Genomic DNA, 10,450 nt, shown 5'->3' on the forward strand with positions numbered 1-10,450 from the left:
AAAAAAAAAAAAAAAAAAAAAATGCAGCTGCCTGCAGTTTTTTGTACAGGCTAAGGTATTTCCGAGCCTTATTTGCAGCACTTTTTTTAACTTCTAAATTACTCTTTTACTCTGTACAGCTGGTTCTCATTATTTTTGGTAGTTATATTCTAAAAAGTCACCACAAAAACTAAATTAGCAAATACTGAACTTTTGTGCCTAGGGGATGTACTGGGTTAGGGTCCTAAAAGCCACTGGTCACATTTTTATCAGCCGATCAGTACATAACCTGTTTTTTGCGTGTTGCTACTTAAAGACCCCTTATTTAATGCATGTAATGTATATTGTGGATTCATTAACATAGAACTCAGCCAACAGCTCTTTACCTGAATTTTTGTTTTGTTTTTTGAGACTGGGTCTTGCTCTGTCACCCAGGCTGGAGTGCCATGGTGTGATCATAGTTCACTGCAGGCTCAAACAATCTTCCTGCCTTGACCTCCCAAAGTGCTGATATCACAGCCCTCTTATGCTTAGGAGCAATACTAAACAGGATTTTTTTTGTAGAGACAGTGAGCAGGGAAGGTCTCACTATGTTTCCCATGCTGGTCTTGAACTCCCGGACTCAAGCGATCCTCCTGCCTCAACCTCCCACAGTGCTGACATCACAGCCCTCTTGTGCTTAGGAACGTTAAACAGCACTTCAGCACTACAACTGGGTGCCATTTTAAATAGTAAAATCACTAAGGAAAATGCGAAAATAAATGGCACAAGATAGACCGCAAGAATACGTTTATAGTGTGAGGGCTGAAACTGCGGAGTGTCACTTTGTTCAACCTCAGCTGGGAGCATGCGCCTCTGGGTACTCGACATTTTCACCACTTTGCATGTCAGCAAATGACTAAAAGTACCACAAGTGTTGGTTTGGGGGTTACGTGTACATTTTACGAGAATGCAAATTTTGCAAATTCACAGGTACAGAATCGGCAAGTAATGAAAATGAACGGCACACCTTCAGCCTCCAGTCTTGCTACACCCAGAGGTGGACAAAATAAGTCCTGTTATCTCCATCTCCAGAATGTACCCAGAATCCAGCCACTTTCGGCTGCAGGAATGCTGCTCTGATTCACCATTCTCTCTCACTTGGACTATTGCAGCAGCCTCCTAAATGGTCTCCCTGCTTCCTCTTCATTTCCCACTGTCAATTCTCCAGCAGCAGCCACAGCGATCCTTTCAAAATGTAAAACTGCTACTGCACAGCCTGCTCAGAACTCTCCAATGGCTTCCCATCTTGCTCAGTAAAGGTCAAATTCTTTGCACTGGTTCACGAGGCACCCCGCATTCTGGTCCCCTGCTACCTTTTCTACCATGTGCTTCCTTCCTCACTCATTCCCTGACTGTGCCAAGCCCCCCTGGCATCACTTGCTAATGCTTCTGCCTTGGGAATGCTCTTCCTGGGTCTCTATTGCCCACTGCCTCATCTCCAGGTCTCTGCTTGCATGTCACCTTTTTTGGGCTATTTTTGCGAAGGAGCAATCTCTTTCCCCTGCACACTCACATTTTCTGCTCCCTGTACCGTGCTGAGTTTTTCTCCATAGCACCCATCACCAGCTGGCATATTTGTTTACTGTCTGTCTCTCCGTCTGGAATATAAGCTTCCAGAGCAGTGCTTTGTTTTCATTCAATAGCTGTGTCTCAGCTCCTAAAACTGAAACTGGACTTGTTAGGCAGCAAGTAAATACTGATGAATGAATAAATACCCTGGATATGCTGGTGTGAAATCCTAAAAATACCCACTTTCCATCCAGATCAATAGCACTGGTGGATTTTTTGTATCCTGATCACCTCTGCAACACTTGCCTCAAGCTAGGACAACTTCTTCAAAGGCGACAGTGGATAAGACAGCCCAGTTTATCTTTCCGCCACATTAGGAAAGTCTTCAGAATTTTCCCTTAACTTGCAAATTTCAACGTATTCATTCTTCTGTTGAAATGAATTCATACTGAGGGGAAAAGCCAAAGATAGGAGGTGAGGCAAAGCCGACTCTATAACTCTGTTTTTTCCCTGCTATAGGATTTGGGTGCCTAGTCTAGATTCTCTCACAGCCCCACTTTGCTCTGCTCTGTGGCATATTTTTAACCCAAGTGGCAGGGCTGTTTGGTTTCCAGAGAGTTGCCTGATGCATCCCAAATATTGCCTTAGCAATACTCATCTGAACAGGGGCCCTTCACTAACAGCAAGTATTTCATCCATCTGGGCAAAACTCGTGGGTTTTCACAGGGACCCTACCAGCTCAGAAGCACCTTGATATAAATAAGTAGAAAACCAAAGACAGCGAAGTTTTAAATCTTGAGTCAAAACTTTAAAATCAAAGTCAAGTTGATTTCATTTTGGCAAGCTTTCAAATCTTGCTTTTAAAAATAAATCATGTAGAAAAATCATGTACTCCTGTGTATAATTTTATTTCTGGTGTTTTTCTTAATCAGAAAATTAAGGAAGACTCTGGAATTTTTACAGTCTAGCACTTTGAAATTTTCATGAGAGTGTTTGTTTCAGCAGTGCAAAAAATATTCCATACTCTGAAAAACAAAACCAAAAAGTTGATTCATTCCTTTATTGGACACTTACCATGTTCCTGATAATTTTAGGTGATGGGGATATATGGATGAGTAAGACATGTCCTCATCTCTTAACTTGAAGCCTTGCAGGAAAAGCAGGGCTATAATCAACCACTTAATACTGTGGAGGAGTGCTAGACTCCAGGTAGCTGGGTGCTAAAGGCTAGGGAGTAAAGACAGAAGGAACTGTATGTGCGAAGAAAGGCTTAGCAATGGGAAAGCTTCACTGTCACCGAGCAGAGCTAGAGAATAACGTGCTGGGGGAGTAAGAGATGAGGTCGGAAATGTACATGGGATGCGAAGACAGCTCTGCAGGTCTTGAGGTTTGTGCTCTATGCAATGCAGAGGCAGCTGAGATTTTTAGTAAATTAGAAAAACAATTACTCTGACTCATTTAGAACAATGATTCTGGACGCCCAGAGACGGACTAGGTGGGAGGAGACAGAAGGCAGGGAGGTGAGTTAGGAGGCTGCTGAAGTAGGCAAGGAAGAATGAGGGTGTAAGACTGTGTAGTGAAGGAAACAGGAGGAGGGGAAGCTGCCACTGAGTGACGGAGGAGAGAGGAGGGGATGCCAGGGGCGTCAAATTCATCAAGTAGTCACAATCTGATCTAAAAAGGCACTCAGTGAACATGAAGAACTACTCTTCAGTTTTCCTAATGTCTTTCTGCTACTGTTGTTATAACCTGAAACCAAATAGAGTTACTATTCCCCGTAGGGAAGAATTCTATAAACAACATCGTATATCAAAGATTGGGGTAAACCCAGGTCAAATGGTTTTTTCCCTTTTTCTTTTAATTTGTATTCTTGTGTGCACTGTCTGTTCATCTGTTTTGCCCAATTTCTATCAGAGACTTTAACTTTCCAAAAATTCATTTATGAGTTCCTTTAAGGATAGTTCTTTGTCATCTATGTTACAATTTTTTTATTGCGGCATTTGCATTTTTATTTTGTTTTTGATACTCACATACCAAAAGGTTGTTTTGTGTTTATGTAGACAAAGCTATCATTTCAAGTTTGTGTTAGTACAATGCACATAAAGATATTCCCCATGCCAAAGGACATCAACATTATTCTAGTAAATCTATGGTTCAATTATCTTTATAATACACAATTAACAAAATATAATTGTTAATCTATTTTTAAAAACAGTATTTAAATTAATCATGAAACTTTAATTCAACTGTTCAGACTACTTGGGAATTTTGCATTCTTGAGTGAATTCAGAATTACATGAAATAAGATAGTTATTTACTTTTCTTCATTTATTTCTGTTATTTTTTGGTAACAGCCTTACTGAAATGCAGTTCACATACCGTCAATGCACCCACGTAAAGCATGCATTTCAGTGGCTTTTTGTATACCCCCAGGGTTGTGCAGCCAGCACCACAATCAATTGAGAACATTTTCATCACCCCAAAAAGAAAACTCCACATGCTCCTTAGCCATCACCCCCAAATCACTGCCCACTCTTAGGCAGCCCTGATCTATGTACTGTCTCTACGGATTTGCCTATTACGGATATTTCGTGTAAACGGAATCATACAATCCTTTGTGTCTGGCTTCTCCCACTTGGTGTAACGTTTTCAAGGTTCATCTATGTTGTGGCATACATCAGTAATTTGTTTACTAGATTAGAGAAAAATGGCAGAGATTTATTATTTATTTTTTAATTTATTTTTTATTTTTTTATTTTTTTTAAAGACGGGGTTTCACCGTGGTCAGGCTGGTCTTGATCTCCTGACCTCAGGTGAGAGATTTATTATTTCTATTCCATTGCATGGTTATACTACATTTTGTTTATTCACTGGCAAAAATAAGAGTTATTTCTATGCTTTGGCGTTATGAATAACGCTGCTATGAACACTCATGTACACTTTTTTACTTATTTTTTTAAACTTATTTATTCCTTCCCTCCCACTGCCTTTTTAAATTTTTTATTTATTTCTTTACTTTTTTTTATTCCATGTACATGTTTTTTGTGTGGACATATGTTTTCATTTATTTTGAGTATACACCTTGAAGTAGAATTTTTGGTTTATTTTAAAATCCATCGTTATGCCATATATTAACATTAGTGATATGGATTTTTAAAAGCACCTACTTTGCCCTATTTTCTCCTGTAAGAACCCAATAGAAATGGGAAGTGGGTTGACTATATGAGAAAATGTGTATGAGTCTCTTAGTTATAGAAGTAGGTTTCACAGTTGGAGAGGATTTTCACTTCCTTTCATCTTGGCAGGAAGAATGTTTTCTCTAAGTTTCTTTATACTTAACACTAGAGAGGCCAAGTCTTTGATTCTGTACCTAAGAGCTTTATGTAATAACCTTCTCTGAAAAATTAGGAATCACATGGAATGGGAGAATCCAGGGTAAAGTGTCTTCTGAGTCTGAACAATCTAATAACTTACTTTTTCTGATTAGGAAAGCGATGCATGATCACTTTGGAAGATACACAATGAATAAAATAAGAATCACTCCTAATATCTTGCCCAGAGTTAGCTACTATTAACTTATCTCAGTGGTCAGTTTAGATGCTGAACAAGTACACTGGTAACCTTCAGCAAATTATAGGCAAACTATTTTAAAATCCTGTTTTTGTTTTGAGATGGAGTCTCGCTCTGTCACCCAGGCTGGAGTGCAGTGGTTCAGTCTTGGCTCACTGCAACAAGTTCAAGCAATTCTCCTGCCTCAGCCTCCCAGGTAGCTGGGATTACAGGTGCCTGCCACCATGCCTGGCTGTTTTCTTTTGTTTTGTATTTTTAGCAGAGACGAGGCTTTACCATGTTGCCCAGGCTAGTTTCAAACTCCTGACCTCAAATGATCCACCTGCCTTGGCCTCCCAGAATGCTGGGATTACAGGTGTGAGCCACCGTGCCCAGCCTAAAAATACTCTTAAAGGAGAAATGTAAACATACTTTTTCCTTCTAATTGCTTTCCTTTTCTCTTTCCTTTTTTTGAGATGAAGTCTCGCTCTTTTGCCCAGGGTGGAGTGCAGTGGCACGATCTTGGCTCACTGCAAATTCTGCCTCTCAGTTTCAAGCCATTCTCCTGCCTCAGCCTCCTGTGCAACTGGGATTACAGGAGCGCACCATCATACCTGGCTAATTACGTATTTTTAGTAGAGATGGGATTTCACCATGTTGGCCAGGCTGGTCTCAAACTCCTGATCTCGTGATCTGCCCGCCTCAGCCTCTTAAAGTGCTGGGATTACAGGCGTGAGCTACAGCGCCTGGCCGGAATCTTCTGAATATGTCAATCATAGCACATAAACACTTATCTTAAACCTCACATGGTTTCCCATCAGAGAACTTCCCCAATTTACGCAGAAGCTAATGAAGCTTAAGCTTCAAGCCTCTTCATTTGCTTGGCTCCTTCCAAGGCCCTAGGAAGGGCCCTAATAACGTATTCTTATGCTCATATGCTGTTTGTAAAATTTGCAAAATATCTTTAAACAGTGATTGAGAAGCACTAAAAAAAAAAAAATTGTTTGTTCCTGGACAAATTTCTCCTCCTTTTGGAAGACATTGGAGTGGTCATGGGTGTAATGGAATCTATTAATTCACAGTTACTTTAATGTGTAGTGAGCTTATTGTTAGCCACACCAGTGTAGAAATGGCTTCAGGACGCTTCCTACCACCATTGTGCCAACTCACCTGGCATCATGACAAGAAGATGTAGGGACAGAGGTTGTGTCACCACGTGAACTATGTCTTCTGCGGTGCCCATCGTCAGAAGTTTATGGATACTGGAGAGAGAAACTATGATAAACTCTTCCAATCTTCACATGTATACAATTATAAGCTAAGGCTTCAGTTCCCATCAATACCAAAACAGGAAGCGGGAAAGCACTACAGGATGTCAGGCTGTTAGTCAAACTGTCATTTTCTAGTTGCTGTGATGCTTGTCCACTTTAAAAAATTTGTTCTGGCTTTGAGCGTAGTGGTCCCCAAAAATAATGTAGTTTGTTGAAAATCTTTTCATTCTAAGTAAATATCCAATTCCACACCCAATTTTGCATTTGCGCTGTCATATTCTTTTTCTGTTTGTAGAGATGGGGTTTTGCTATGTTGCCAAGGCTGAGGCTTGACTTGAACTCCTGGGCTCAAGCGATCCTCCTCAGCCTCCCGAGTAGCTGGGACTACAGGCACATGCCACCACACCTGGCTTGTATCGTCATATTCTTTGCTTAAAGAGGACTCCTCCCCACCTGCCCAAATATATAATCTTCAATATAAATTGGAATTAGGCCCTGTATTCCATTGTAGTTGGGATAAAATCCATTCTTTTTATTCTGACCTATAACTGGGGTGCATGTCACCCCACGTCCCCATCTTGTTGAGAATCTGTACTTGATTCCTCTCTGCCCCTCCCTCACACAAAGTTCTTTGTTTCTGTTTTGTTTTGTTTAAAAAAAAAAAAAAAAAAAAAAGACAGGGTTTCACCATGTTGGCCAGGCTGGTCTTGAACTGACCTCAGGTGATCCACCCGCCGCCGCCTCGCAAAGTGTTGAGATTACAGGTGTGAGCCACCACGCCTGGCTGGTTTTTGTTTTATTTTGGAGCCAGGGTCTCTCTCTGTCACCACAGCTGTGGCATAATTAGAGCTCACTGCAGCCTCAACCTCCCAGGTTTGAGTAGTACTCCCATCTCAGCCTCCCTAGTAGCTGGGACCACAGGTGTGCACCACCAGTCGGATAATTTTTATTTTGTCTTTAGTAGAGACAAGGCCTTGCTATGTTGCCCAGGCTCGTGAACTCCTGAGCTCAAGCGATCCTCCTGCCTTGGCCTCCCAAAGTGCTGGGATTACAGGCATGAGCTACTGTGCCCAGCCACAGCAAGCTGTTTTCTACCTTCGGGTCTTTAGCTAGATCACCCTCTATCTGGAATGCTCTTCCCCTGCATCCTGCATGACTGCCACTTTCTCTAATTTCTGTCCTAACTCAGGTTACCTTGTCAGAAAGGCATTTCCTGGCCACCTGATCTAAAGTAAAATCCCCTACCTCCTACCGCATTAATTTATAGTTATTCCTCAGTAGTTCTTATCAAATTCTGAAATTATCTTGCTTGTTTTTTGTTATTGTTTTTTTTTTAAGACAAGGTCTTATGTTGTTTCTTTAAAGACAAAGTTTGTTGTATTTAATTTTTTATTTTTTCAGATGGAGTTTTGCTCTTGTCACCCAGGCCGGAGGGCAATGGCACAATCTCGGCTCACTGCAACCTCCGTCTCCTGGGTTCAAGCGATTCTCCTGTCTCAGCCTCCAGAGTAGCTGGGATTACAGGTGCACTCCACCACGCCCAGCTAATTTTTGTATTTTTAGCAGAGATGGGGTTTCACCGTGTTGGCCAGGCTGGTTTCAAACTCCTGACCTCAGGTGATCTGCCTGCCCCAGTCTCCCAAAGTGCTGGGATTACAGGCGTGCCCCACTGCACCAGGCCAAGATTTGTTTTCTTAAAGTCTCACTCTGTTGACCAGGCTAAAGTGCAGCAGTAGGTATGATCACAGCTCACTGTAGCTGCAAACTCCTGTGCTCAAAGGATCCTCCCACTTCAGTCTCCCAAGTAGCTAGCACCACAGGTGCACGCCACCACACTTGGCTAATTTATTTTATTTTATTGTAGAGATGGGGGGGGGGCTCTTGATGTTGCCTAGGCTGGTCTGGAACTCCTGGTCTTAAGCGATCCTCCCACCTCAGCCTCCCAAAGTGCTGGGATGACAGGGTCACCACCCCTGGCTTTGTTTACTTGTTGTTTGCATTCCTTCCCTGGACAGTACTTTCCAAGAATGCAGGGACATTATCTATCATGTTCACTGCGTCATCCTAGAATTTGGTATATGTGTAAGTTAATTCTTAAATATTTGTTGAACAAATGAATGAATAGCTGGGAGTGACAGCACAGATTCAAACTCATGTTTATCTGACTCCACAGATCAAAGGCTGTGTGCTTCCCAATCTGCCAAGAGCTTTCTGTATTTCTCAATCTATTATCCCACAGAGAATTGAAAAGATCATGTAGGTCAGAAACACAAGCAGTTTCAATTCTGGTTCACCCATGACCGAGAATATTAGATAAATCAAGGATCAAAATATCCATTTCCATACAGGCGACTTCAGGTATTCTTTAGCTTTCAAAAAATTTAAAACATCTAAAATTAATCAGCCATGTTCTCGAAGAGCAAGGAAAGATTGTGTCTTGTGAGAGACAGCTGTGGAATTGGAAATTATCAAATGATTTCCAATTTTAAGAGATTTGGACCAGGTGGCTTAGAATTAGATTAAAGATAATCAATTCCCTGGAAATCAATGCCATACATAACTCTAATCTTCAGAAGGAGCTTTTTGTATTTCGGAGAGGCAGCTCATCTGGTCTTGTTTCTTATCCATATAAAAACCTTGATGTCAATTAGTATTCCACGGGAAATGAAACCAGATGAGAAAGCGAACGCTTGCTAAATAAATTAGAGGAGAGGATAATTAAAGCAGAGATTTCACACCATATCAGAGAAGCAGCTCCATCTTCGTTTTATTTTACCCTGACTTCCCTAAAAGCAGTATATGGCAGTTTACAAATTACACATGGAAATGAAATACATTTAATTTTGGATTTTGTTGTGCTTTTGAGGATCAGAATTACTGAAGGGGAATTCATTTGGGAACAATTAATTTGGCAATCAATAAATTCTAAGATGGCAGTTCTGGTCTACAGCCACAAATATCTGGAGCGTTTGTGGCTAAACCTCCAGTATAATTTGTACTTTGGATTCAATTTTGGTATACATAGCAGTCTGTAAATACCTTGCATGTCCAGAATAGAAATCCTGAGGGAGAGATAGAGGCTATTTGATATTAGAAAAATACTCCAATTCTACATTTTGCACAGAATTGAATATTTGTAATTGTATCCTGTAGATATCAAATTAAAGACAAGTTTATTTTAACATGTGTAATAGTATATCATCTATGGAGAACAGACAATATGTGTTTATATTGCACACATTTATATATTCCTACTAAGATATCTGTATTTAGTAGACAAATGTTGAACTTTTGCATATTAAAAATTATTACTGAAGAACGTTATAGAAAGTCATAGTTGTCTTAAAAGGAAAAATTATTTTATAATGTAATTAATCACTCCCAGATTTAAAAGCTTTCAACATTTAGGGATTTAGGGAACATGAGATATTGTGTTGCACTTTCTTTTTTTTTTTGAGACGGAGTTTCGCTCTTGTTGCCCAGGCTGGAGTGCAATGGCATAATCTCGGCTCACCGCAACCTCTGCCTCCTGGGTTCAAGCAATTCTCCTGCCTTAGCCTCCTGAGTGGCTGGGATTACAGGCACACACCACCATGCCCAGCTAATTTTTGTATTTTTGGATGGTCTTGATTTCTTGACCTCATGATCCGCCCACCTCAGCCTCCCAAAGTGCTGAGATTACAGGCATGAGCCACTGTGCCCAGCTAAGTATTGCACTTTCTTAAAGTAAAAAACAGTGTCTTCATTTTTAACAAGAATGTTTTGTAGGCCAGGCACAATGGCTCATGTTTATAATCCCAGCACTTTCAGAGGCCGAGGCAGGCAGATCACCTGAGGTCAGGAGTTGGAAACCAGCCTGGCCAACACAGTGAGACCTCATTTCTACTAAAAAGGCAAAATTAGCCAGGTGCGGTGGCACATGCTTGTAATCTCAGCTACTTGGGAGGCTGAGGCAGGAGAATCACTTGAACTTGGGTGGGGCAGAGGTTGCAGTGAGCCATTGCACTCCACCTGGGCAACAAGAGTGAAACTTCATCTCAAAAAAAAAAAAAAAAAAAGGTTTGGTAGCGGCATTGCCAGTTCCGTGTTAACATGTGTTT

The sequence above is a fragment of the Sapajus apella genome, unplaced genomic scaffold, assembly GCF_009761245.1.
Source record: "Sapajus apella isolate SASKATOON/1434 unplaced genomic scaffold, GSC_monkey_1.0 scaffold214, whole genome shotgun sequence".
NCBI lineage: Eukaryota > Metazoa > Chordata > Mammalia > Primates > Cebidae > Sapajus > Sapajus apella.